Consider the following 24,048-nt stretch of genomic DNA (forward strand, 5'->3'; position numbering starts at 1 on the left):
TGCTTTATTGGTGAAGTGAAGTCGCTCAGTCATGTCCAACTCTTTGCGACCCCACGGACTGTAGCCTATCAGGCTCCTCCGTCTATGGGATTTTTCAGGCAAGAGTACTGGAGTGGGGTGCCATTTCCTTCTCCAGGTGAGTCAACTCTAAACCCTGGAAACTCAACAGAAGAGTGACACATATTGAGCTGAAATGAGAACTGAGCTATCAGCCTGAATATACACACCTACATATCAAGATCTTTGCTACTGAGTAAAAAAGATGTCTCTGAATTATCTGAGGCAGGAGGTAGACTTCCCCTCTACTCAGGGTAAAGCAATTGGTAAAACACTCCCTACTGACTGAAACTCCAAGATGAGAATAGTAGGAAAACTAAGGGAGGAGGCTGGGCCCTGCCCAGACCACATATTTCTCATTCCCGAAGGCTGGATACCTCTTCTGCACCACACATGTCCAGATAGGTCCCTGGAGGCCAAAGGGGGAGTGATGTCAAGGGATGCTTTACCCATATGCCTTTGTGGTAGAGTCCATCTTGGCTAAGATTTGCATGCACACACATGGAAGGATCCTGAGAAACACGACATACAGACTGTGAACCAGGCAAATCAAAATGATTGGTCAAGGAAAACCAAAAGAAATGCCCCATATAAGTGATTTAAACTGTCATGAGGGTGCAACTCAGGGACTCTGCCTCTGAGTCTGCCCATGTATCTATCCACACTTACTGAATTCTTTTCCTCTTAATAAATAATTTACTTGCTTCACTACTTCCCATTTTTATAAAAATTCTTTTCTGCAAAGTGAAGAGCCAGGCCCTTGTCACTGACCACTGGTCTAGTGGATAGGATGTGGTGCATCACAGCCTCAATCTCTGGCTGGGAACCCAAGGCCCACTCCAGTAATTGCAGACTGATGCCACCCAAGAGCATATCCATATAATTGCTTTAATGTGTATTTCCTATAGGAGATCTAAACATAGAGTTAAAGTTTATACTTTTGTTAGGTTGTTATAATATCTCATTTTATGCACTTACATAGGCTTTGCTATTCAACATTCAATTCTCTATTCAAAATAAGATTTCAAAATGAGTATTTTAATTAGGCCAGGATTTCACTAGTGAGTGATGTTTTTTTCCAAAGAATGTGGAGACTTTAATTGGAATTGAGAGTTTCTGTCTCAATTCTTTCCTGAAACAGTGTCTTGAAATGAACATGCTTTTTAAAATTTTTCTCTATATTATCAGGGATTAGACACCATAACGATTTTTATATATTATCCTATTTTTCTTAATGAGCTGAATTTCTTTTTGGTCTTAGAAGATTTTACCCTCATCTTTTCTTCCAGGATTTACATAGTTTCCTCATAGTATCCTCATTTTTTCTGGATCACACTGTATTGCCTGACCTCTCGCAATGCCCTCCTTCTGCAAGAATATCTGATAGCCTTCAAGGTGCACAGATACATCTAATCACATTCTTATCATTCAGCTACAGTCACCACAAGGCATTTCTCAGTCAGTTCTCTTCTGGCTCAGCTCCAGAAGAGAACTGACTGAGAAATGTTCCCCACGGCCACTGTGCAATTCATGAGGGCTTGAAAGAGCTCCGGTTGTCATGGCACGTAGAGAAGTTGGAGAGAACAGTGTTATCCACAGATGGATGCTGGTAAGAACTTAAGCTATTTAATACTTGTGTAACTCATTGAAACTATGAGCCATGCCATACAGGGCTACCCAAGATGGATGAGTCATAGTGAAGAGTTCTGACAAGGTACAGTCCACTGAAGGAGGAAATGGCAACCCACTCCAGTACTCCTGCCCAGAGAACCCAATGGACAGTATGAAAAAGCAAAAATATATGGCACCAGAATATGAGCCCCCTGCCCCTACCAGGTTGGAAGGTGTCCAACATGCTACTAGGGAAGAGTAGTGATTACTAACAGCTCCAGAAGAATGAAGCAGCTGGGCCAAATCAGAAACATCACTCAGCTGTGGATGTGTCTGGTGGTGAAAGTGAAGTGCGATGCTGTACGGAACAATATTGAACAGGAATCTGAAATGTTAGGTTCATGAATAAAGGTAAATTGGACACAGTTAAGCAGAAGGTGGCAAGAGTGAACATGGACATCTAGGAAACAGTGAACTAAAATGGACGGAATGGGCAAATTTAATTCAGATGACCATTATATCTACTACTATGGGCAAGAATCCCTTAGAAGAAATGGAGTAGCCCTTACAGTCAACAAGAGTTCAAAATGCAGTACTCATGTGTGGCTTCAAAAATGACAGAATAACCTCAGTTTGTTTCCAATGTAAACCACTCAACATCTCAGTAATCCAAGTCTATGCCCCACCACCAATGCCAAGAAAGCCAAAGTTGACTGGCTCAATGAAAACCTATGACGCCTTCTAGAACTAACACCAAAAAAAAAAAAAAAAGAAAAGAAACATGTCCTTTTCATTGGAAAGGACAAGGGGATTGGAATGCAAAAGTAGGAAATCAAGAGATACCCAGAATAACAAGAAAGTTTGACCTTGGAGTACAAAAGGAAGCAGGGCAAAAAATAACAGAGATTTGTCAAGAGAACAAGCTGGTCATAGCAAACACCCTTTTCCAACAATCCAAGAGATAATTCTACATATGGACATCATCATAAGGTCAATACCAAGATCAGATGGATTATGTTCTTTGCAGCCAAAGATAGCAAAGCTCTGTTGCTGCTGCTGCTGCTGCTGCTAAGCCACTTCAGTCGTGTCTGACTCTGTGCGACCCCATAGACGGCAGCTCACAAGGCTCCCCCGTCCCTGGGATTCTCAAAGCTCTATACAGTCAGCAAATATAATACCTGGAGCAGACTGTAGCTGAAATCATGAGATACTCACTGCAAAATTCAGACTTATATTGACGAAAGTAGGGAAAAACACTAGACCATTCAGGTATGGCCTAAATCATATCCCTTATGATTATACAGTGGAAGTGACAAATAGACTCAAGGGATTAGGTGACAGAGTGCCTGAAGTACTATGGATGGGGATTTGTAACACTATATGGGAGGTGGTGATCAAAACCATTCTAAAGGCACACACACAAAAAAAATGCAAGAAGGCAAAGTGGTTGTCTGAGGACGTTTTACAAATAGCTGAGGAAAGAAGAGAAGCACAAGGCAAGGGAGAAAGGGAAAGATAGACTCATCTGAATGCAGAGTTCCAGAGGCTAGCAGGGAGAGATAAGAAGTCCTGTTTAAATAAAAAATGCAAAGAAATAGAGGAAAACAATAGAATGGGAAAGACAAGAGAATTTAAGAAAATTGGAGCTATCAAAGGAACATTTCATGCAAGGATGGGTATAATAAAGGACAGAAACAGTAAGGATCTAACAAAAGAAGAAGATATTAAGAAGAGGTGGCAAGAATGCACAGAACTATACACAAAAGGTCTTAGTGATCCAGATAACCACGATGGTCTACTCACTCACCTAGAGCCAGACATCCTGGAATGTGAAGTCAAGTGGGCCTTAGGAAACATGACTATGAACAAAGCTAGTGGAGGTGATGGAATTCCAACTGAGCTATTTCAAATCCTAAAAGATGATGCTGTGAAAGTGCTGCTTTCAGTATGCCAGCAAATTTGGAAAATTCAGCAGTGGCAACAGGGCTGGAAAAGGTCGGTTTTCACTCCAATTCCAAAGAAAGGCAATGCCAAAGAATGTTCAAATTACCATACAAGTGCACTCATTTCACATATTAGCAAAGGAATGCTCAAAATTCTCCAAGCTAGGCTTCAACAGTACGTGAACTGAGAACTTCCAGATGTTTAAGCTGGATTTAAAAAAGGCAGAGGAACCAGAGATCAAATTGCCAATATCTGTTGGATCATAGAAAAAGTGAGAGTTCCAAAAAAACATCTACTTCTGCTTTATTGGTTACACTAAAGCCTCTGACTGTGTGGGTTGCAATAAACTGTAGAAAATTCTTAGAGATGGGAATACCAGATCATCTTACCTGCCTTCTGAGAAACCTGTATGCAGGTCAAGAAGCAACAGTTAGAATCAGACATGGAATAACAGACTGGTTCAAAAATGGGAAAGGAGTGTGTCAAGGATATACAGTATCACTCCACTTATTTAACTTATATACAGAGTACTGAGAGAGTCGGTTCCTAGGCAGGTTGATAAGGAGTCTAGGGGTCCCCAAGGAGAGAGGGGTCTGGAATTCTCAAGGAGGAAGAAAGGACAAACTTTTTTTCTTTCTCTACATTCCTTAGGATTATATAACAATAATGTATCCTGCCTGAGGACAGTCTCTGGATTAAGGACAGTCTCTGGATTAAACCTTCTGTTATCTTAAAATGTAAATTATGGGAGTAGACCTGGTCTTTACAAGGATGTATCCTGCCTGAGGACAGTCTTAGGACTAAACCTTCTGGCTAATTCTGTTATCTTAAAATGTAAATTATGGGAGTAGGTCTGATGAGGTCTTTACAACCTCCAGACATTCTTTGGATTCATTGGAGAGTATGTAACTTCATTGCTAACACTAGCAAGGAGGTACTCTTTCTGCCCCCCTTCTGATACCTATGTCAGAAGCTTTCTCTATCTCCTTTATACTTTAATAAAACTTTATTACACAAAAGCTCTGAGCGATCAAGCCTCGTCTCTGGCCCTGGATTGAATTCTCCTCTGGGGGCCAAGAATCCCGGTGTCTTCGTGTGATTCAACAACAACCTTTCATCTTGGGGGCTCATTCGGGATCCTTCAGGACAAGGTAAGGATGCTTGGAGCTTTAGTTCTTTGTTCTCTTAGCAAACACGTTTTCTGCTGTGCTTTACTAACTCTACGGTGTGCTTGTGTGAATGAATGGCATGCCCTACGTGAAGCAAGTAAGGAGCCCTGCTCTGCGGTTCCACGGTGATCTCATACAGCTTATGGCAGAAACCTGTCAGGGGGTTATACCAACCTGCCAATGCCAAGAGGCACCCGATGTGTCCGGGAACCAACCAGAAATGGGCAAAGCGTGTAGACCGAACTCTCCTTTCTCGGTCAAATTTTTCAGTCTCTTTGACCATTTCATAACTCCTTGGGAATTAGAAGTACTAACCTAATCTATCGGATCATAGACTTTCAAGGGACTTGTGATCTATACTGTTATTGTATACTAAGGCTTAGGTCCCAAACTTGGATTGGTAGTCAAGAAAGCGCCTAGCCTCGCTAGGAATCGAAAGTTCAGAAGCTAGATGGAGCTCTAGCTCCAAGAACATCTCTGAGGTTAAAGGTTACACAGATTGGGACTGAGATGGGTTTTTTCCTTTGGTAACGCCGGCTTTTAGTGGATCAGAGGAGGCTATTATACTGGTGTGGTGATGCTTAGAAAGAACATCTCAGTTTTATATTTGTGTCAGTCTTATTGTGGTCAGGAAATACTCAGGGTCGTGCACAGGCACTCAGGTGACAAATGTTTTCCCCAGAGGTCTTAGCTTGGGAGGCATTCCGGAAGGTTACTCTGATTGCACCCCGGGTGATATCAGAGGCAAGCAAGGTTAAAGGTGAAGAGCTGGACGTCAAGTAGGGATGCTATCAAGTCTACCCCTGGTACATCCCCACCCCATCTCAGTGGTAGAACTGGGAGGGACGCCGACTGCACCTGTGTCAGTAAGGGACAGATTAAGTCCGACCAGGAAGGAAAAGCTTTTGGTGTAACGTCTGCCTACACCCCCATCTAGAGCAGGGAGGGATGCCTCCGGTAGAAAAATGGCCTTGGTCGCTTTTTTCCTCTCTTACAGATGGGAGCTAACAATTCCAGCCTCACTCCTTTGAACTGTATCCTGAAAAACTGGGCTTAAAGAAGACACACCTGGTCTTCCTATGTGATACTGCATGGCCACGGTATCCATTGGAGGACAGCGAATGGTGGCCAGTTGGAGAGTCTCTTAAGTATGTTAGGTAGGTAGAATAGGGAAAAGGAGTCCAAAATGGCAGTGGCTAAAAGACAAGGAAGGTCTGAGGACCAGAGTGAAGACTTCAGGCAGAACAAACAGAACAAACAGCACTCCTGGCTAAGCCCAATTTGCACAGGGCAGGCCCAGGTGGAGGAAAAAAACATATAAAAGGAGGAGCCAAAGCGCTTTCTCTTGGACTCTCTCTCCCACGTGCGTGAGCTCTTTTCTCTCTCTTTCTCTCTTTCTCTCTCTCTCACTCTCCTGCTATCTTCTAAATAAAATAGAGCTGTAACACTGATTTGCTTAAAAGCTGTAATATGGTTTGTCTAAGACCCGAGAGCTGTGATGCGCCAAGGGCTTTAATGTCCGTTGCTCCAAATCTTTGTTGTGACGAGACAAAGAACCGAGGAACATACACTCGCGTGACAAGTATAATACTGTTCTGCAATTAGACTGGTTCTGTAAGGAACAAGAGAAATGGGTAGAAGTAGCATATGTGTTGCCCTTTTTCTCTCTGCGAAATATGCCAGACTTATGTCCTAAGTTTATAGATTTGGGTGTGAAACCTTACAAAGAGAAAAAGAAAAACAGGTTTCTCCAATCTATCCCTGGGATCATATGCACAGAGTAGCCAGAGAGACTGAGGAACAGTCACACAAGCTGTTGCCTCTTTATGAAACACCCACTGGGAGAAATAATCAGTCTGTGAGAGTTAATAGGCCTTTTTCTTATCAAGAAATACAAAGAATCAAGGAGGATCTGGGAGACTATTTAGAGGACCCAGAAAAATATATTAGAGCTTTTAAAGGTGTTACTCTGCTTTATGACCTCACTTGGAAGGATGTGATGTATATCTTGGGACAAACGTTGACTCCCGAGTCAAAGACTCGAGTTTTGGGAAAAGCGGTTGCTTATGTAGATGAATGGCTTGGTAATGAATCAGTAGGGAAGAGGGAGAATGAGATAGTGGCCCTCCCCACTGGGAATCAGGCGGTCCCAACTATAGAACCAGACAGGGACTACAACACAGCTAAAGGAAGATGGAATCAGAGTCATTTTCTTAGATGTATTCTTGAAGGACTTAGGCAGTCGCGTTCTAAGCCTTTAAACTATGGCAAATTAGCAGACATAGAACAGGAGGAGAAGGAAGCTCCTGGTAAATTCCTAGATAGACTGAGAGAAGCCCTTTGCAGATTCACTGAGATTGATCCCGAAAGTGAAGAGGGAAAAGTGATCTTAAAGGATAGATTTCTCACTCAGTTGGCTCCAGATATCCGCTGTAAGCTATTAAAACGGGTGTATGGACCAAATCAGTCTTTAGATACTGTTACAACTGGCTCAGACAGTCTATTATGGTAGGGAATATGAGGAAAAGAAAGAAAGGCAAAAAACGACAAAGGAAAAGGCGGAAGCCTTCATCATGGCTATGAAAAACATTCTTAAACAGCCTGAGAAAAATGCCCAGAGGGGCCCAAGTGAAAAGGGATGGGCTTGCTATTACTGTGGAAAGGAGGGGCATCTCAAGCAGGATTGCCCTCAGGCATCTAAGTCACCCTGGGCTCCATGTCCGGTCTGCAAAGGACCACACTGGAAGAGAGACTGCCCCAAGAGGTGTAGGTCTCCGGGGTCGGACTCTCAAGACAATCAGGACTGAAGGTGCCCAGGGATCCCCACACAAGCTCCCGTCCTAATTACACCTGAGGAACCCCGGGTATTAATAATTGTGGCAGGCCAATCTGTCGATTTCCTTTTAGATACTGGGGCAAATTTTTCTGTGCTTACTGAAGCCCCTGGCCCACTTTCTTCCCAATCCGCTTCCGTAATGGGACTGTCTGGATGAGCCAAAGGTATTATTTCAGTTATTCTTTATTTTGCAACTGGGATTCTGTGCTATTTTCACACGAGTTTCTGATCGTGCCAGAATCTCCCTCACCCCTTTTGGGAAGGGATATACTGAGCAAGGTCCATGCCTCTGTTTTCATGAATATGGAGCCCTCCCTTTCTCTCCCTTTAGTTGAACAAAATGTAAATCCTAGAGTATGGGCTGATGGAAAATCTGTGGGTTGAGCACAAAATGCTATTCCTGTAGTTGTTAAGCTCAAAGACCCACACATATTTCCACATAAGAAGCAGTATCCACTGAAACCTAAAGTTAAGGAAGGGTTAAAATCCATCATCGAAAATTTAAAGGAGCAGGGACTATTAATTCCCTGTAACAATCCTTGCAACACTCCTATTTTGGGTATAAAGAAATCAAATGGTAAATGGAGACTAGTTCAAGATTTACGAATAATAAATGAGGCTGTAGTTCCTTTACACCCCGTGGTGCCTAATCCTTATACTCTATTGTCTGAAATTCCTGAATGGGCCAAATATTTCTCAGTAATTGATTTAAAGGATGCCTTCTATTCAGTGGGCTTCCCTGGTGGCTCAGAGGTTAAAGTGTCTGCCCGCAATGCGGGAGACCTGGGTTTGATCCCTGGGTTGGGAAGATCCCCTGGAGAAGGAAATGGCAACCCACTCCAGTATTCTTGCCTGGAGAATCCCATGGATGGAGGAGTCTGGTGGGCTACAGTCCACGGGGTCGCAAAGAGTCGGACATGACTGAGCGACTTCATGTTCTATTCAGTGCCTTTGGCGGAAGAAAGTCAATTTCTATTTGCCTTTGAAGACCCTACGCAGCCAGCTTCTCAGTTAACCTGGACAGTTTTGCCCCAGGGATTTCGTGACAGTCCTCACTTATTTGGACAAAGTTTGTCAACAAACAAAAAGTGATTCAACAACAACCTTTCAGTACCTCATGTGAAATGCCAGGCTGGATGAAGCACAAGCTGGAATCAAGATTGCCAGGAGAAATACCCATAAACTCAGATATGCAGATGCTGCTGCTGCTGCTGCTGAGTTGCTTCAGTCGTGTCTGATTCTGTGCGACCCCATAGACGGCAGCCCAGCCCACCAGGCTCCTTCATTCCTGGGATTCTCCAGGCAAGAATACTGGAGTGGGTTGCCATTTCCTCCTCCAATGCATGAAGGTGAAAATTGAAAGTGAAGTTGCTCAGTCGTGTCTGACTCGTAGCGACCCCATGGACTAAAGCCTATCAGGCTTCTCCGTCCATGGGATTTTCCAGGCAAGAGTACTGGAGTGGGGTGCCATTGCCTTCTCCGCAGATGACACCACCCTTATGGCAGAAAGTGAAGAGAAACCAAAAAGCCCCTTGCTGAAAGTGAAAGAGGAGAATGGAAAAGCTGGCTTTAAACTCAACATTCAGAAGACTAAGATCATGGCATCCAGTCCCATCATTTAATGGCAAATAATGGGGAAAATGTGCAAATAGTGACAGACTTTATTTTCTTAGGCTCTAAAATCACTGCAGATGGTTACTGCAGCCATGAAATTAAAAGATGCTTGCTCCTTGGAAGGGAAGCTATGACAAACCTAGACAGCATATTAAGAAGCAGAGACGTTACTTTGCCCACAAAGGTCTGTAAAGTCAAAGCTATGGTTTTTCCAATAGTCGTGTATGGATGTGAGAGTTAGATCATAAAGAAGGCTGAACACCAAAGAACTGATGCTTTTGATCTGTGGTGCTGGAGGAGAAGACTCTTGAGAATTCCTTGGACTGCAAGGAGATCCAACCAGTCTATGCTAAAGGAAATCAGTCCTGAATATTCATTGAAAGAAAGGACTGATGCTGAAGCTGAAGCTCCAATAGTTTGACCACCTGATGTGAAGATCTGACTCACTGGAAAAGATCTTGATGCTGGGAAAGGCTGAAGGCAGGAAGAGAAGGAGATGACAGAGGATGAGATGATTAGATGGCATCATTGACTCAATGGACATGAGTTTGAGCAAGCTCCAGGAGTTGGTGGTGGACAGGGAAGCCTGGCATGATACAGTCCATGGGGTTACAAAGAGTCAGATAGGACTGAGTAACTGAACAACATCATCCCACTGTATTTTATATATATATATGTGTGTGTGTGTGTGTGCATGTATACAATTTGTCCCCATTACACTAATAATGAAGATTTCATGATCTTACCCCATCTGCTCCCAGTATACCTCCTCAAATACCCCCAAGTCTCCTGTAATTCTGAACAGGAGTCTACAGATGCTTATAAACCCTTAATCACAGTCATACACAGGAGCTCCAGAACCTTCTCAGCCATATCTGTGTCCAGGAAGCCACCCAAGGGTGTCTTAGTACTGCCTCTGCTAGTGGTAATGGCCATGCTTACATCCATGTTTTATGTTATCTGTCTCAACCTCTCAGAGGAGAAAACATCACTGTATTCTTGGCAGAAGTGGGGAATAGATCCCCTTTCCCAGCATAGCACAGCTCACCCTCATTTAGGCCCTGAGATAGTTTGCTCTCTCCTAGAGTTTCACACAGAGAAGGCAATGGCACCCCACTCCAGTACTCTTGCCTGGAAAATCCCATGGATGGAGGAGCCTGTTAGGCTGCAATCCATGGGGTCGCTAAGAGTCAGACACGACTGAGCGACTTCACTTTGACTTTTCACTTTCATGCATTGGAGAAGGAAATGGCAACCCACTCCAGTGTTCTTGCCTGGAGAATCCCAGGGACGGCGGAGCCTGGTGGGCTGCCATCTATGGGGTCACACAGAGTTGGACACGACTGAAGTGACTTAGCATAGCATAGAGTTTCACAAAGTCTACCATGATCTTGATTTCCTTCAGGACATAATATTCATCTCTCTTCCTTCTTACTCCCATTGAATCCAAAAGCCAGTTCCTAACCTTGCTCTTTTTGTCTTCCTTTGTCTCTGAATGATTTATGTAGGTAACCACAAAATGCCCAATGGAAAATTAAAAGCCTTCTCCTCCCACCTTTGAATCCTCTCATCAAAAATATTCCCATAGAATATATCCAAAGAAGGTCACTGCCAGTAAACTTTATTAATTCTGAAGCTTTGTTTGAGATTGGTAGGACATCTGTTTTCGATTATGCAAGTTTAGAAGATATATATGATATATGATCATCTCATCGATGCTTTCATTTAAGGATAAGAGTCTGAGACCTCAGAGGTATAAGTAATGTCTTAGAGCTACTTCGTTATGAAATCAATTAGAATTTTCCAAATCATGATAATCAGTGCTCTACATGTGAAACAAGATTTCATTCTTCCTTTACAGAGATGTGATATACTAAACTCAATAGTCTTAAATTATCTTTTTATTCTCTGTGCCTAACATAATACCTTGGCACAAAGGGAGGGGGGATAGTGCAAAAAAAAAAAAAACCTATGGTGGGGGGGGTGGTAAAGACAATATAGGGGAGGAGAGTGGGAGTTTTGAAGTACTAGGTTTCAGACAGATTACAAGGATGTATTGTATAACATGGGGAATATAGTCAATATTTTATAATAACGGTAAATGGAGTGTAACCTTTAAAAATTGTGTTAAAATACATTAACAAAGAATGAAATCACAATATAAAGTACATCTTCAATGAAATCAGAGGAGGTACTATAATTTATAAATAATTTCATTTCATATTTATCTAAAAATATTTGAAAATCTCAAGAAATATTAGTTATCATAATATTATTTTATATCTGGCTAAGTTTTTTATGCCTTAGATATTCAAATTGCAATGGTAGTGAAACCAGTGTTCTATGGTTCACTGAATTATCCTATGGTGTTGAGCATTCAGGGTTACAAGAAAAGTGAAGTGATGAATCTATAGTCGAATCTATAATCTCAACAGGAAGGTTACATTTTGTTTCATCTTGATAGAAAATATTTCTTTGAGATTTCTGAACCTTAAAAGGAAACCAGCTTTCCATGAAAACCAATATTAGTTTACTCTCTTAAAGCTGAACATATGTGACTTTAAAAATGGGAGCCATTGAAGGAGTCATGAAACTTTCCTGCTATTTAATAATGCCTTTATGTCATAAGGGTAATTTTACTCAGTAGCCTCTGGCAGTCGGAATTAAGTTATACTATTGTTAGAGATTTTTTAAAGGAGTCAACAATTTTCCTCATATTTACAGGGGAAATTATTCATTTGGGTAATTTTTTTTCCTGTATTCTATTACAAAAAGTTTATATGCAATGGGTGTATTTGGAAATTAATCTAGTCTTAAAACAGGGCTAAAATAAACATGGCCAATAATATGTTGTTCATGGGTTTCTATACAATTTACTAACGAGTTGAAAAATATTTTTAGAATCTCAGATTATATTAATTTTATATATTTATATATATTTATATATATTTATATTTACCAGCTCAACTGGTAAAAAATCCACCTGCAATGCAGGAGACCCCAGTCTGAAACCTGGGTCAGGAAGATCCCCTGGAGAAGGCACAGGCTACCCACTCCAGTATCCTTGGGCTTCCCTGTTGGTTCTAGTTGGTAAAGAAATCCACCTACAGTGTGGGAGACCTGGGTTCAATCTATGTAATTTACCAACAAGTTGAAAAAAGTTTTTTAGAATCTCAGATTATATTAATTATATAAACTATATAAATCTAAACTATATATATTTATACAATATATATAATATATAATGTTAATAAACAGTACTTTATATTCTTTAACAAACAGAAAGAGGCTTAAAGTGAATTTGTGTATTAGTTTCACCTGTAAGAAATCTAACACTAACCAACAATCTTGGTGGAAATCTTTGTCTGCATTTGAGTTTGGCCAGTGCTTGGCTGGGATTAAATTTAACCTTTTTCTTTTTTTTTTTTTTATAAATTATTGTTAACTTTTGAAGAACTAAATGATAATTATGGCTATTTTCTGCAGAAAGTAAACAAATCAACAAACAATCACATAGAAATTTTCCCTATTATTTCAAGTGGTTCACTGACCCCAGAAGAATAGATATCTGAAATCTCTCAAGGGTAATCACTGAATGTATTAATTTTTAAATCTCTAAGTCAGGTATGCTGTACACACTCAAAATTATGCCTACATTAAAAAAATTATCTTTATGAAAAAAGTTAATGAGAAGCCACAACTCTATGACTATAAATTACACTCAATTTTTAAAATGGTCTCCACTCACAGCATGTTTACAACATAATGGTCACTTTAGAACTCTTCCAATTATAAGAGTTTATCTTATAAATAAGTGGATCAGAGATTGATGCTATTGGAAAAATCAAATATTGTCCATGGTTGTTTAAAAGTGCAGTTGAATGAGATAAGTTATTGACATAATGGTAATTATAGCTAGTAATAACTTAAAAGAGTTGGCTGTATAAAAGAAATCTAAATACAATAAAAGCTGGCGAAGTTTTGGGGCGTGAAAAAATAATCCATAAAACAAAGAGAACTCAAATAGTTTAGAAATGGGTCTATAATGTGGGAGGGAACAACATTTTGACAGGGAGCCCTGATTAATAGGGCTAGACGAGTTTATCTTTAAACTAGATGAGTTTATCTTTAAAATGTAAGAGGAGACAGACCTACATTAGCTAGGATAGAAAGTGTATTGATTTGGTTGTCAGGAAATGAACAAATCAGTCACTTTTTGGCTGTAAAAGGAGGCCTCAAGAAAGTCACCTAAGAGCATTGAGTCTGGATTTTATCCATTGCTTGTAAAATAAGGGAGCTCATTACTGGAGCTTGAAAGTCTTTGATAGCTTTAAAAATTAACTTTCTTTGATATCTCTCTACTTATAGAATTTCAAAGGATGGCTTAAACTACAACTCACCAATTTTCTTTTCTATAAAAATTATTATGGAAGCAAAATATAGCTTAAGAAAAAATGGATATAAGCTAGGAAAAATATGCAGAAAGAGTAAAAAGGTTAGTGAGCAGAGATGGTCAATTGATGCTTAATAAATGCATATGCTTTTTAGGGAAAGTGAAATTTCTCTTTTGCTTTTATCTGCTAATCTAGATCCTTAAAGAGGTAGGAAAATAAGTAGACAGACTGTATTCTCTGTCTACATATCCTGCATGATAATTGCTTAGAATGAAACCAGAATGTACAAGATCTCAACTAAATACTATCCTTTTTCCTTTGTACTTATAGAAATAACGATGTGAAGAAAAATTGGCATTATGTACCAATCAATTTTTAAAAAAATAAATTCTAAGGAATATATTATAGGTGATACAATCCACTGCCTATATCTTATGAAATTTCATCTACTGTACTCCTAGGTACACTATGATGACATTAAGGAAATATAAGGATACAACCATCACAGAATATCCTATTCATTATATCCAGCATACCATCCTCTATTTAATAAGGCTATGAAGTAGAATAATACTTTTTAAGCTATTTTCAACAGTAAAGATTAAATTAGTACCTTTCTGTTAACCACAACTTTAAAATATAATAATAAATGTCTTTTCTTCATGCATCTTGGTTAATCAAGAGGCAGGAAGATTGATTTCTCTTAGGAAAATGATATGCCATTCTTCAATTTTCTTACTAGTAAAAATGTATAGTCAAAAACATCACGCATCGAATTTAATTACTAAGCAGATCATTGCATACAATAAAAGAGTAAAGTTGTATGAAATGTGAAGAATAAGCTGAACTTTTAACACTATCATTTTCCAAAATAATGCAGAAGATAAAATATCCAATGGTACACAGCTTTTCCTGAGTATTGGTATCATTCTTCTTAAAGTATGTTCTAACTGAAATGAAAATAATAGTAATAATAATAATAAAGTAGGAACAAGGGATAACACATTTCCAATATGTTACTATTCTTTGCCTTTTGGAAAATTTTGGCTCTTAAAGGTTGTCAGCACCTTGCCTTTTATCTTATGACTTTGTTTCTCTCTGAACCAGAAACTAAAGGTACAACTGGACTCATGAGCTGACCTTTACCACCAGTCATTCTTTTATTTGAACATGATAATAGATTTTCCTTGTAGTAGAGCTTGTGAGCCATGAATGCCCTCACTTACCTTACTGTTCAAGTGTGTGACATGGTGATAGCAGTGGGGAGCAGGAGGAAGCCTCTCTTAGGACAACAGAAGCCAGGCATGGCTGCATCACAGTTTATTAGCCTTAGAATATTCTCTGATTACATATAATAAAGTTAATTTCTTGCTGACATTTAACTTGCATCTTTGTGGCCAAAATAATAAGACCCATTCTACAAGCTTTTAGAGAAAATAACTGTTAAAACTATAAAGGAAAGGTCTCTGTGAATTTGGCTCCTAGCTTCCTATAAATATCTATCCAGAAAAACAAGAGATTCAAAGAATACTATGGATATAACATGAAAGAAAAAGAAAAAAAAGAACAACTATTGTCTGAAAATATCTTCCTTAGTTTATTGCCACAGTACTTAAAATTGAGTTATTTCAAACTGCTAATTTTTGCATTATTAACTGCTAATTAATAAACACTGTGCTTGGCACTTTAGATATATCATCTAATTTAATCATGGCAAGATTCCTGAAAAGTAGAAATTGCTAAGTATTTTTACAAAGGAAACTGAGATTAAAATGGGGCTAGAATGATTATTCAAGTGTTCTTGATCCTGGGACTACTCTGGTGGTCCACTGGCTAAGTCCCTGAGCTCCCAATGCAGGGGGTCTAAGTTCGATCCCTAGTTGCAGAACTAGATCCCACATGCCATAACTAAAGATAGCACATGGTGCAACTAAGACTGGTATAGCCAAACAAATGTTAAAATATACATATATATATATTTTTAAAAAATTGTTCTTGACTCATATTTCAAACTCTTTTCATGCAGACCTTCTACCACCTCTTTACTTAGCTTGAATTAGGAATTTTTCTTTTGCAAGGCAAAAATTAATACTGGGCAGATGACAATACTATGCCTATTAGCCACTTACTCATTTTCACCTTAGTCAGACTTGTTTCATTTCAGATGATTTCTCCCCTGGAGTTGGTTTACTTGATGTAAGGGTGGGAGCAGAAAGGTGTCTAAACAGAAATGAAAGAGGTTCCTAACAGGCACAGAGACACAATGGACATTTGGTGGATAGGAACACTGAATTCTGGAAAATAAGTACAAGATAAAATTAAGAGGAAGTTTTTAAAATGAAACATTTTGTTGTTAGATGGCCCTACTTAATTAAGGTTGCAGTCTGTTCTGAAAGTTGGAAGATAAAGTCTTGTAAGCAAAAAGAACAAAGGGTGTCAGTCATCATCCTGTTATACAAAGGGTTGTTACAACCCACCAAAGTTATTCAATGACAGTGCACCCAGAGGGAATTTGGGAGGGAAAAGATAGGATGAAGCATTTTGTGCTTTGGACATATGGGTCCCTAGATAGTAAAGATGCATATCTAAGGAAGAATTTCAATGATCCCAGTTTCTTGTATCTTCCTGTAAATAGAAAAGCAGTAAAATAATTAACTTGAGAAGTTGTTTCCCTTAGCAGTAATCTTTCTCCAAGATGTATGCTTGACAAGATATATTTCTCAGTGAAAAACCTCATATATATGTACCGGCTCCTCCCCTACCTCTTTGGAGCAGTACGCTCAGAGACACTGAGAAGCTGTTTCCCATGCTAAAGTCCTTAGTAAGGTCCCTGAAGAAAACTTAACTCACAACTTTTACATGGCGCATTTTTCTTTCAGTCAACAGTTTTGGCACCAATGAAGGGACCCAGAGCAGAATTTTCTCCCTCACTTGAACTCCAGGAGGATTTGGATCAAGGGTTCCTTGAGCCCGTTCACCATCTTGAAGAATATGTAGGACGCTGGCCTGACATTTTTCTTTGAAATGACTACTAAGTAAAATTTGTTGGAATAAAAGTGAAGATACCAAATGAAAGCTCTCAGCTCCAAAGATAAGAGGCATAACTCCTTCTGGCTGATTATGACTTTCTCAGGTAACTGAGAAATTTATGGGAGTGGAATAGGCGAGTCTTCACACTGTGCAATAGTACCATAGGGAAACACACTCATTAATTTAAATAAACTAGCGCATCTAGAAACATACACAAGAGGATTGGCCATCCAGCACTCCAAATGCCTGTGGTGGTTTTAGACTACTAGAAGGAGAAACCAAGACATATAAAAGAGATGAAATGAGGGTGCTACCTAGAGGAGGCTGCTACCTAGAGGAGCCAGGCTCACAAATAGCACACCAGGCCATCACACAGTCTTCAACAGTAATTTTATCCTGACAAACTGATCCTGAAATGGAGAACAAAGTTTCCAAAACAGAAGAAAGAGGGGTGCTAGGGAACCAACCTCCAACTAACAGCCCAACCTTGTTTACCTACATATAGAACATATACTTGCAAGTACTTACTAAATTGGGAACTAAAAACATTTTGCCCTGAAACGGCTAATATGGGGCACTTTTTTTTTTTTTTTTTTAACTTTTACTTTTATATTGGAGTATAGCTGATTAACAATGTTGTGATAGGTGGATGGCAAAGGGGCTCAGTCATACATATACATGTATCCATTCATCCCCAAACTCCCCTCCATCCAGGCTGCCACATAACATTGAGCAGAGTTCCCTGTGCTATACAGTAGGACCTTGTTGGCTATCCATTTTAAATAAGCAGTGTGTACATGTACATCCCAAACTCCCTAACTCCTCCTTTCACAGTGGGGCACTTTGACATTTCAAAACTGGAGAGAACAAAAGTCCTTCTAGAAGAAGCTTGCATTTCTCTCCCTGTGCCTTTGAGATGTAAATAGTCTACCAGGTCAGAGAACCCTTATCTAGATCATCTCTAATTCTAGGAATTAGGAGGGGAAGGGGTGGAAGAGGCTTTCTTTAAATTCAAGCAAGTAAACTTAGCTTACTCTAGCTGTTATTTACAAACTAATGAATTTTATATTGTAATACCAGATTTATAATTAAGTTTAAAATAAAGCTATGAGATCTATGCTTGTATCTATCTTTATGTCTGTTTGTACCTATAGATATGCTATGTCTATACCTTTAGATGTTATTATCAAAATTTGTTAATAAAAGAGCTTTATTTACCTGACTTAAAAGTAAATGCTGGAGCCTATTATACATAGTGAAGTAAGCCAGAAAGAAAAACACCAATACAGTATACTAACGCATATATATGGAATTTAGAAAGATGGTAACAATAACTCTGTGTACGAGACAGCAGAAGAGACACTGATATATAGAACAGTCTTATGGACTCTGTGGGAGAGGGAGAGGGTGGGAAGATTTGGGAGAATGGCATTGAAACATGTAAAATATCATGTATGAAACGAGTTGCCAGTCCAGGTTCAATGCATGATACTGGATGCTTGGGGCTAGTGCACTGGGACGACCCAGAGGGATGGTATGGGGAGGGAGGAGGGAGGAGGGTTCAGGATGGAGAACACATGTATACCTGTGGTGGATTCATTTCGATATTTGGCAAAACTAATACAATTTTGTAAAGTTTAAAAATAAAAAATAAAATAAAAAAATATTACTATATTAAAAAAAAAGTAAATGCTTATTAATTAAATATTTCTAAATAATAAAAACCAACCCAAATGAATTTCAAGTTCATATGATCTGGGAAATGTTCAAATTAAATTAATATTTGGTATTAAGGTTACTTTGGGATTGGAATGAAAACTGACCTTTTCCAGTCCTGTGCCCACTGTTGAGTTTTCCAAATTTGCTGGCATATTGAGTGCAGCACTTTCACAGCATCATCTTTTAGGATTTGAAATAGTTCAACTGAAATTCCATCACCTCCACTAGCTTTAGTAGTAGTGATGTTTCCTAAGGTCCATTTGACTTCACATTCCAGGATGTCTGGCTCTAGGTGAGTGATTACACCATCATGGTTATCTAGGTCACTAAGACCTTTTTTGTCTATTTCTTCTGTGTATTTTTGCTACCTCTTCTTAATATCTTCTGCTTCTGTTAGGTCCATACCATTTCTGTCCTTTATTGTGCCCATCTTTATATAAAATGTTTGAAATTCGTATGAAATTTTCTTGAAGAGATCTCTAGTCTTTCCCATTCTATTGTTTTCCTCTATTTCTTTGCACTGATCACCAAGGAAGGCTTTCTTATCTCTCCATGCTATTCTTTGGAACTCTGAATTCACATGGGTATATCTTTCCTTTTCTCCTTTGCTTTTTACTTGTCTTCTTTTCACAGCTATATGTAAGGCCTCCTCAGATAAATATTTTGCCTTTTTGCATTTCTTTTTCTTGGGAATGGTCTTGATCACTGCCTCTTGTACAGTGTCGCAAACTTCCGTCCATAGTTCTTCAGGCACTCTATCAAATCTAATCTCTTGAATCTATTTGTCACTGCCATGGTATAATTGTAAGGGAACTGATTTAGGTCATACCTGAATGGTTTAGTGGTTTTCCCTACTTTCTTCAATTTAAGTCTGAATTTGGCAACTAGGAGTTCATGATTTGAACTATAGTCAGCTCCCAGTCTTGTTTTTGCTGACTGTACAGAGCTCCATCTTTGGCTGCAAAGAATATAATCAATCTGATTTCGGTATTGACCATCTGGTGCTGTCCATGTGTACAGTCTTCTCTTGTGTTGTTGGAAGAGGGTGTTTGCTATGATGAGTGCATTCTCTTAGCAAAACTCTATTAGCTATTTGCCCTGCTTCATTCTGTATTCCAAGGCCAAATTTGCCTGTTACTCCAGGTATTTCTTGAGTTCCTACTTTTGCATCCCAGTCTCCTATAATTAAAAGGATATCTTTTTCGGGTGTTAGCTCTAGAAGGTCTTGTAGGACTTCACAGAACCATTCAACATCAACTTCTTCAGCATTACTGGTTGGGGCATACACTTGGATTACTGTGATATTGAATGGCTTGCGTTGGAAACGAACAGAGATCATAGTCGTTTTTGAGATTTCATCCAGTATTGCATTTTGGACTCTTTTGTTGACTATGATGGCTACTCCATTTCTTCTAAGGGATCCTGGACACAATAGTAGATATAATGGTCATCTGAGTTAAATTCACCCATTCCAGTCCATTTTACTTCACTGATTCCTAAATTGTCGATGTTCACTCTTGCCATCTCCTGTTTGACCACTTCCAATTTGCCTTGATTCAAGGACCTAACATTCCAGGTTCCTATGCAATATTGCTCTTTATAGCCAAAAATGCTCAAACTACCAAACAACTGAACTCTTCTCACACACTGGCAAAGTAATTATCAAAATTCTCCAAGCCAGGCTTCAGCAATACATGAACCGTGAACTTCCAGATGTTCAAACTGTTTTAGAAAAGGCAGAAGAACCAGAGATCAAGTTGCCAACATTGGCTGGATCATCAAAAAAGCAAGAGAGTTCCAGAAAAATATCTTTTCTGTTTTATTGACTATACCAAAGCTTTGGACTGTGTTGATCACAACAAACTGTGGAAAATTCTTCGAGATGGGAATACCAGACCACCTGACCTGCTTCCTGAGAAATCTGTATGCAAGTCAAGAAGCAACAGTTAGAAATGGACATGAAACAACACACTGGTTCCAGATCAGGAAAGGAGTCCTTCAAGGCTGTATATAGTCACCCCGCTTATTTAACTTATATGCAGAGTACATCATGAGAAATGCTGGGCTGATGAAGCACAAGCTGGAATCAAGATTGCTGGGAGAAATATCAATAACCTCAGATGTGCAGATGATACCACCTTTATGGCAGAAAGTGAAAAACTAGGAGCCTCTTGATGAAAGTGAAAGAGGAGAGTGAAAATGTTGGCTTCAAGCTCAACATTCAGAAAACTAAGATCATGGCATCTGGTCCCATCACTTCATGGCAAATAGATACGGAAACAATGGAAACAGTGACAGACTTAATTTTGGGGGCTCCAAAATCACTGCATATGGTGACTACAGCCGTGAAAGTAAAAGATTCTTGCTTTCTGAAAGAAAAGTTATGACCAACGTAGAAGGCATATTAAAAAGCAGAGACATTACTTTGCTAACAAAAGTCTGTCTAGTCAAAGCTATGGTTTTTCCAGTAGTCATATATGGATGTGAAAGTCAGAATATAAAGAAAGCTGAGCACCGAAGAATTGATGCTTTTAAACTGGTGTTAGAGAATACACTTCGGAGTCCCTTGGACAGCAAGAGACCCAGCCAGTCCATCCTAAAAGAAATTAGTCCTGAAAAATCATTGGAAGGACTGATGCTGAAGCTGAAACTCCAATACTTTGGCCACCTGATGCAAAGAGCTGACTCATTTGAAAAGACTCTGATGCTGGGAAAGATTGAAGGTGGGAGGAGAAGATGATGACAGAGGATGAGATGGTTGAATGGTAACACTGAATTAATGGACATGTGTTTGAGTAGACTCTGGGAGTTGGTGATGGACAGGAAGACCTGGCGTGTTGCATTCCATGGCTTTGCAAAGAGTCAGATATGACTGAGCGACTGAACTGAACTGATTAAGTTACTTTACATATGTTGGTTTAATTACTAATTAAGATTGCCAGGAGAAATAACAATAACCTCACATATGCAGATGACACCACCCTTATGGCAGAAAGTGAAGAAGAACTAAAAAGCCTCTTGATGAAAGTGAAAGTGGAGAGTGAAAAAGTTGGCTTAAAGCTCAACATTCAGAAAACGAAGATCATGGCATCTGGTCCCATCACTTCATGGGAAATAGATGGGAAAACAGTGGAAACAGTGTCAGACTTTATTTTGGGGGGCTCCAAAATCACTGCAGATGGCGAGTGCAGCCATGAAATTAAAAGACACTTACTCCTTGGAAGAAAAGTTATGACCAACCTAGATGGTATATTCAAAAGCAGAGACATTACATTGCCAACAAAGGTCTGTCTAGTCAAGGCTATGTTTTATCCAGTAGTCATGTATGGATGTGAGAGTTAGACTGTGAAGAAAGCTGAGCACCGAAGAATTGATGCTTTTGAACTGTGGTGTTGGAGAAGACTCTTGAGAGTCTCTTGGACTGCAAGGAGATCCAACCAGTCCATTCTAAAGGAGATCAGTCCTGGGTGTTCTTTGGAAGAAATGATGCTGAAGCTGAAACTCCAGTACTTTGGCCACCTCATGTGAAGAGTTGACTCATTGGAAAAGACTCTGATGCTAGGCGGGATTGGGGGCAGGAGGAGAAGGGCATGACAGAGGATGAGATGGCTGGATGGCATCACCAACTGGATGGACGTGAGTTAAGTGAACTCTGGGAGTTGGTGATGGACAGGGAGGCCTGGCGTGCTGCAATTCATGGGGTCACAAAGAGTCAGACATGACTGAGCAACTGAACTGAACTGAACTAAGATGTTTTACTTTCATCTCACCTAGGTTTACCAAAATTCAGATAAGATCACGTTAACTCTGTTACAAAATTATTCAGTAAGAATAATAGCTTGGAGTTAGTATAATTTCTCTAGAAATTTCCAAAACTGCAATCTAAATATAAGTGTTGAAAACAAGTGAAGTAAATAAATATAAACAGGGTAAGAGCTTTTAGGCATAATTTTTAAGAATAATCATGTTTTATGATATGACTACCTAAAAAATAGTTTCTTCAGGTTTTTGTTAACTTGAAACTTGAGCACTTTGTTGAATTAAGCTAAACGATAAAAATTTACTGTCTAGATCATTTCCAAAAAGATAAAATATTGAGAAATTAATTATGAAACAGGTTTCCTTTTACAGAGAAATTAAGTCCAGCTCAGTTCAGTTGGTCAGTCCTGTCCAGCTCTTTGTGACCCCAAGGACCGCAGCACGCCAGGCCTCCCTGTCCATCACCAACTCCCGGAGTTCACCCAAACTCATATCCATTGAGTCTGTGATGTGATTCAACCATTTCATCCTGTCATTCCCTTCTCCTGCCCTCAATCTTTCCCAGCACCAGCATCTTTTCAAATAAGTCAGTTCTTTGCATTAGGTGGCCAAAGTTTTGGAGTTTCAGCTTCAACATCAGCCCTTCCAATGAACACTCAGGACTGATGTCCTTTAGGATGGACTGGTTCGATCTCCTTGCAGTCCATAAGATATTAGTAAATATGTTTATGGCTACACTGAGACATTTTTCTGTAAGAAAGCACATGTTTTTAGAAGCTATAAATAGTATTTAGAAGTTTGCCAATACACAAATGCTAAAGTAAAAATTCATTATTGCTTACTTCTTAGCTTTCATGAGAAATTAAGGTTTTGAAATGTCAAGGATTCTAATTAAAATATGTAATTAAAACCACCGAAAACTTATAAGGAAAACATCCTTGTATGCATGAGAAAAGAAGGTATAACAAGTCCAAATGCATTTTGTTATAGAAAATAACAAAAAGAAAGTAATTTTGCTCTAGAGAATGATTAAGAGAGACAGAAAGAGAGAGAAAGAGGGGAGAGGAAGCAAAGAGAGAAAAAATCATAAGACAAAATCAAGGTAAGAAAGAAATGTATAGAAGACTATGGAAAAGAAATCCTGGGAAAAAGAGCTTAATGTGTAGTTAGGACTGAATAAGATCAGAAAAAAATTAACTGAGTAATTAAATTTAATATTAAAGGTTTGGTAATACAGACTACAATTAGGTTTTCTTTCTTTGTTAAGAGGACAACATTTCTTGAAATATTGTTCTACTTCTGAAAACAGACTGCAAAACATTATGCAATCTTATATAACTATCAATATTTCCTTTTAAAATCTTTTATTGTCATTTTGGTTAAGTGTTGTTGGTAAGTTTTGTTTGTTGGTAAGTATTGTTTCACAGTGACAAGTCCTATTTGACATATTGTTTTAAAACCTTTTAATAGCTTTGAAAAACTTCTTCAATCAAATTCTAAAGTTCTTTTAAATCCCAGCTAACTTTAGGATGCTTCAGAGAGCCCATGAAACATCTCAAGGAGAGATACTAATTAGGATTATTAAATTAAATGGTAAACATCATCAAATGAGTGATGATAAACCTTCTCAGATTATACTATACAGGTACAAATTATTATATACAACTTTTAAAATTTGGACAATACTAATATATGTCATGGCACCCCACTCCAGTACTCTTGCCTGGAAAATCCCATGGATGTAGGAGCCTGGTAGGCTGCAGTCCATGGGGTCGCTAGGAGTCAGACACGACTGAGCGACTTCACTTTCACTTTTCACTTTCATGCATTGGAGGAGGAAATGGCAACCCACTCCAGTGTTCTTGTCTGGAGAATCCCAGGGATGGGGAAGCCTGGTGGGCTGCCATCTATGGGG

General features: G+C 39.2%; 1 protein-coding gene across 1 annotated transcript in view; it reads right to left on the bottom strand.

Annotated features, from left to right (window-relative positions):
• THSD7B (thrombospondin type 1 domain containing 7B) overlaps positions 1-24,048 on the bottom strand; it is a 1,073,031-nt gene that overhangs the window by 200,666 nt on the left and 848,317 nt on the right. The window lies entirely within an intron of this gene.

The sequence above is a fragment of the Bos indicus genome, chromosome 2, assembly GCF_029378745.1.
Source record: "Bos indicus isolate NIAB-ARS_2022 breed Sahiwal x Tharparkar chromosome 2, NIAB-ARS_B.indTharparkar_mat_pri_1.0, whole genome shotgun sequence".
Lineage (NCBI taxonomy): Eukaryota > Metazoa > Chordata > Mammalia > Artiodactyla > Bovidae > Bos > Bos indicus.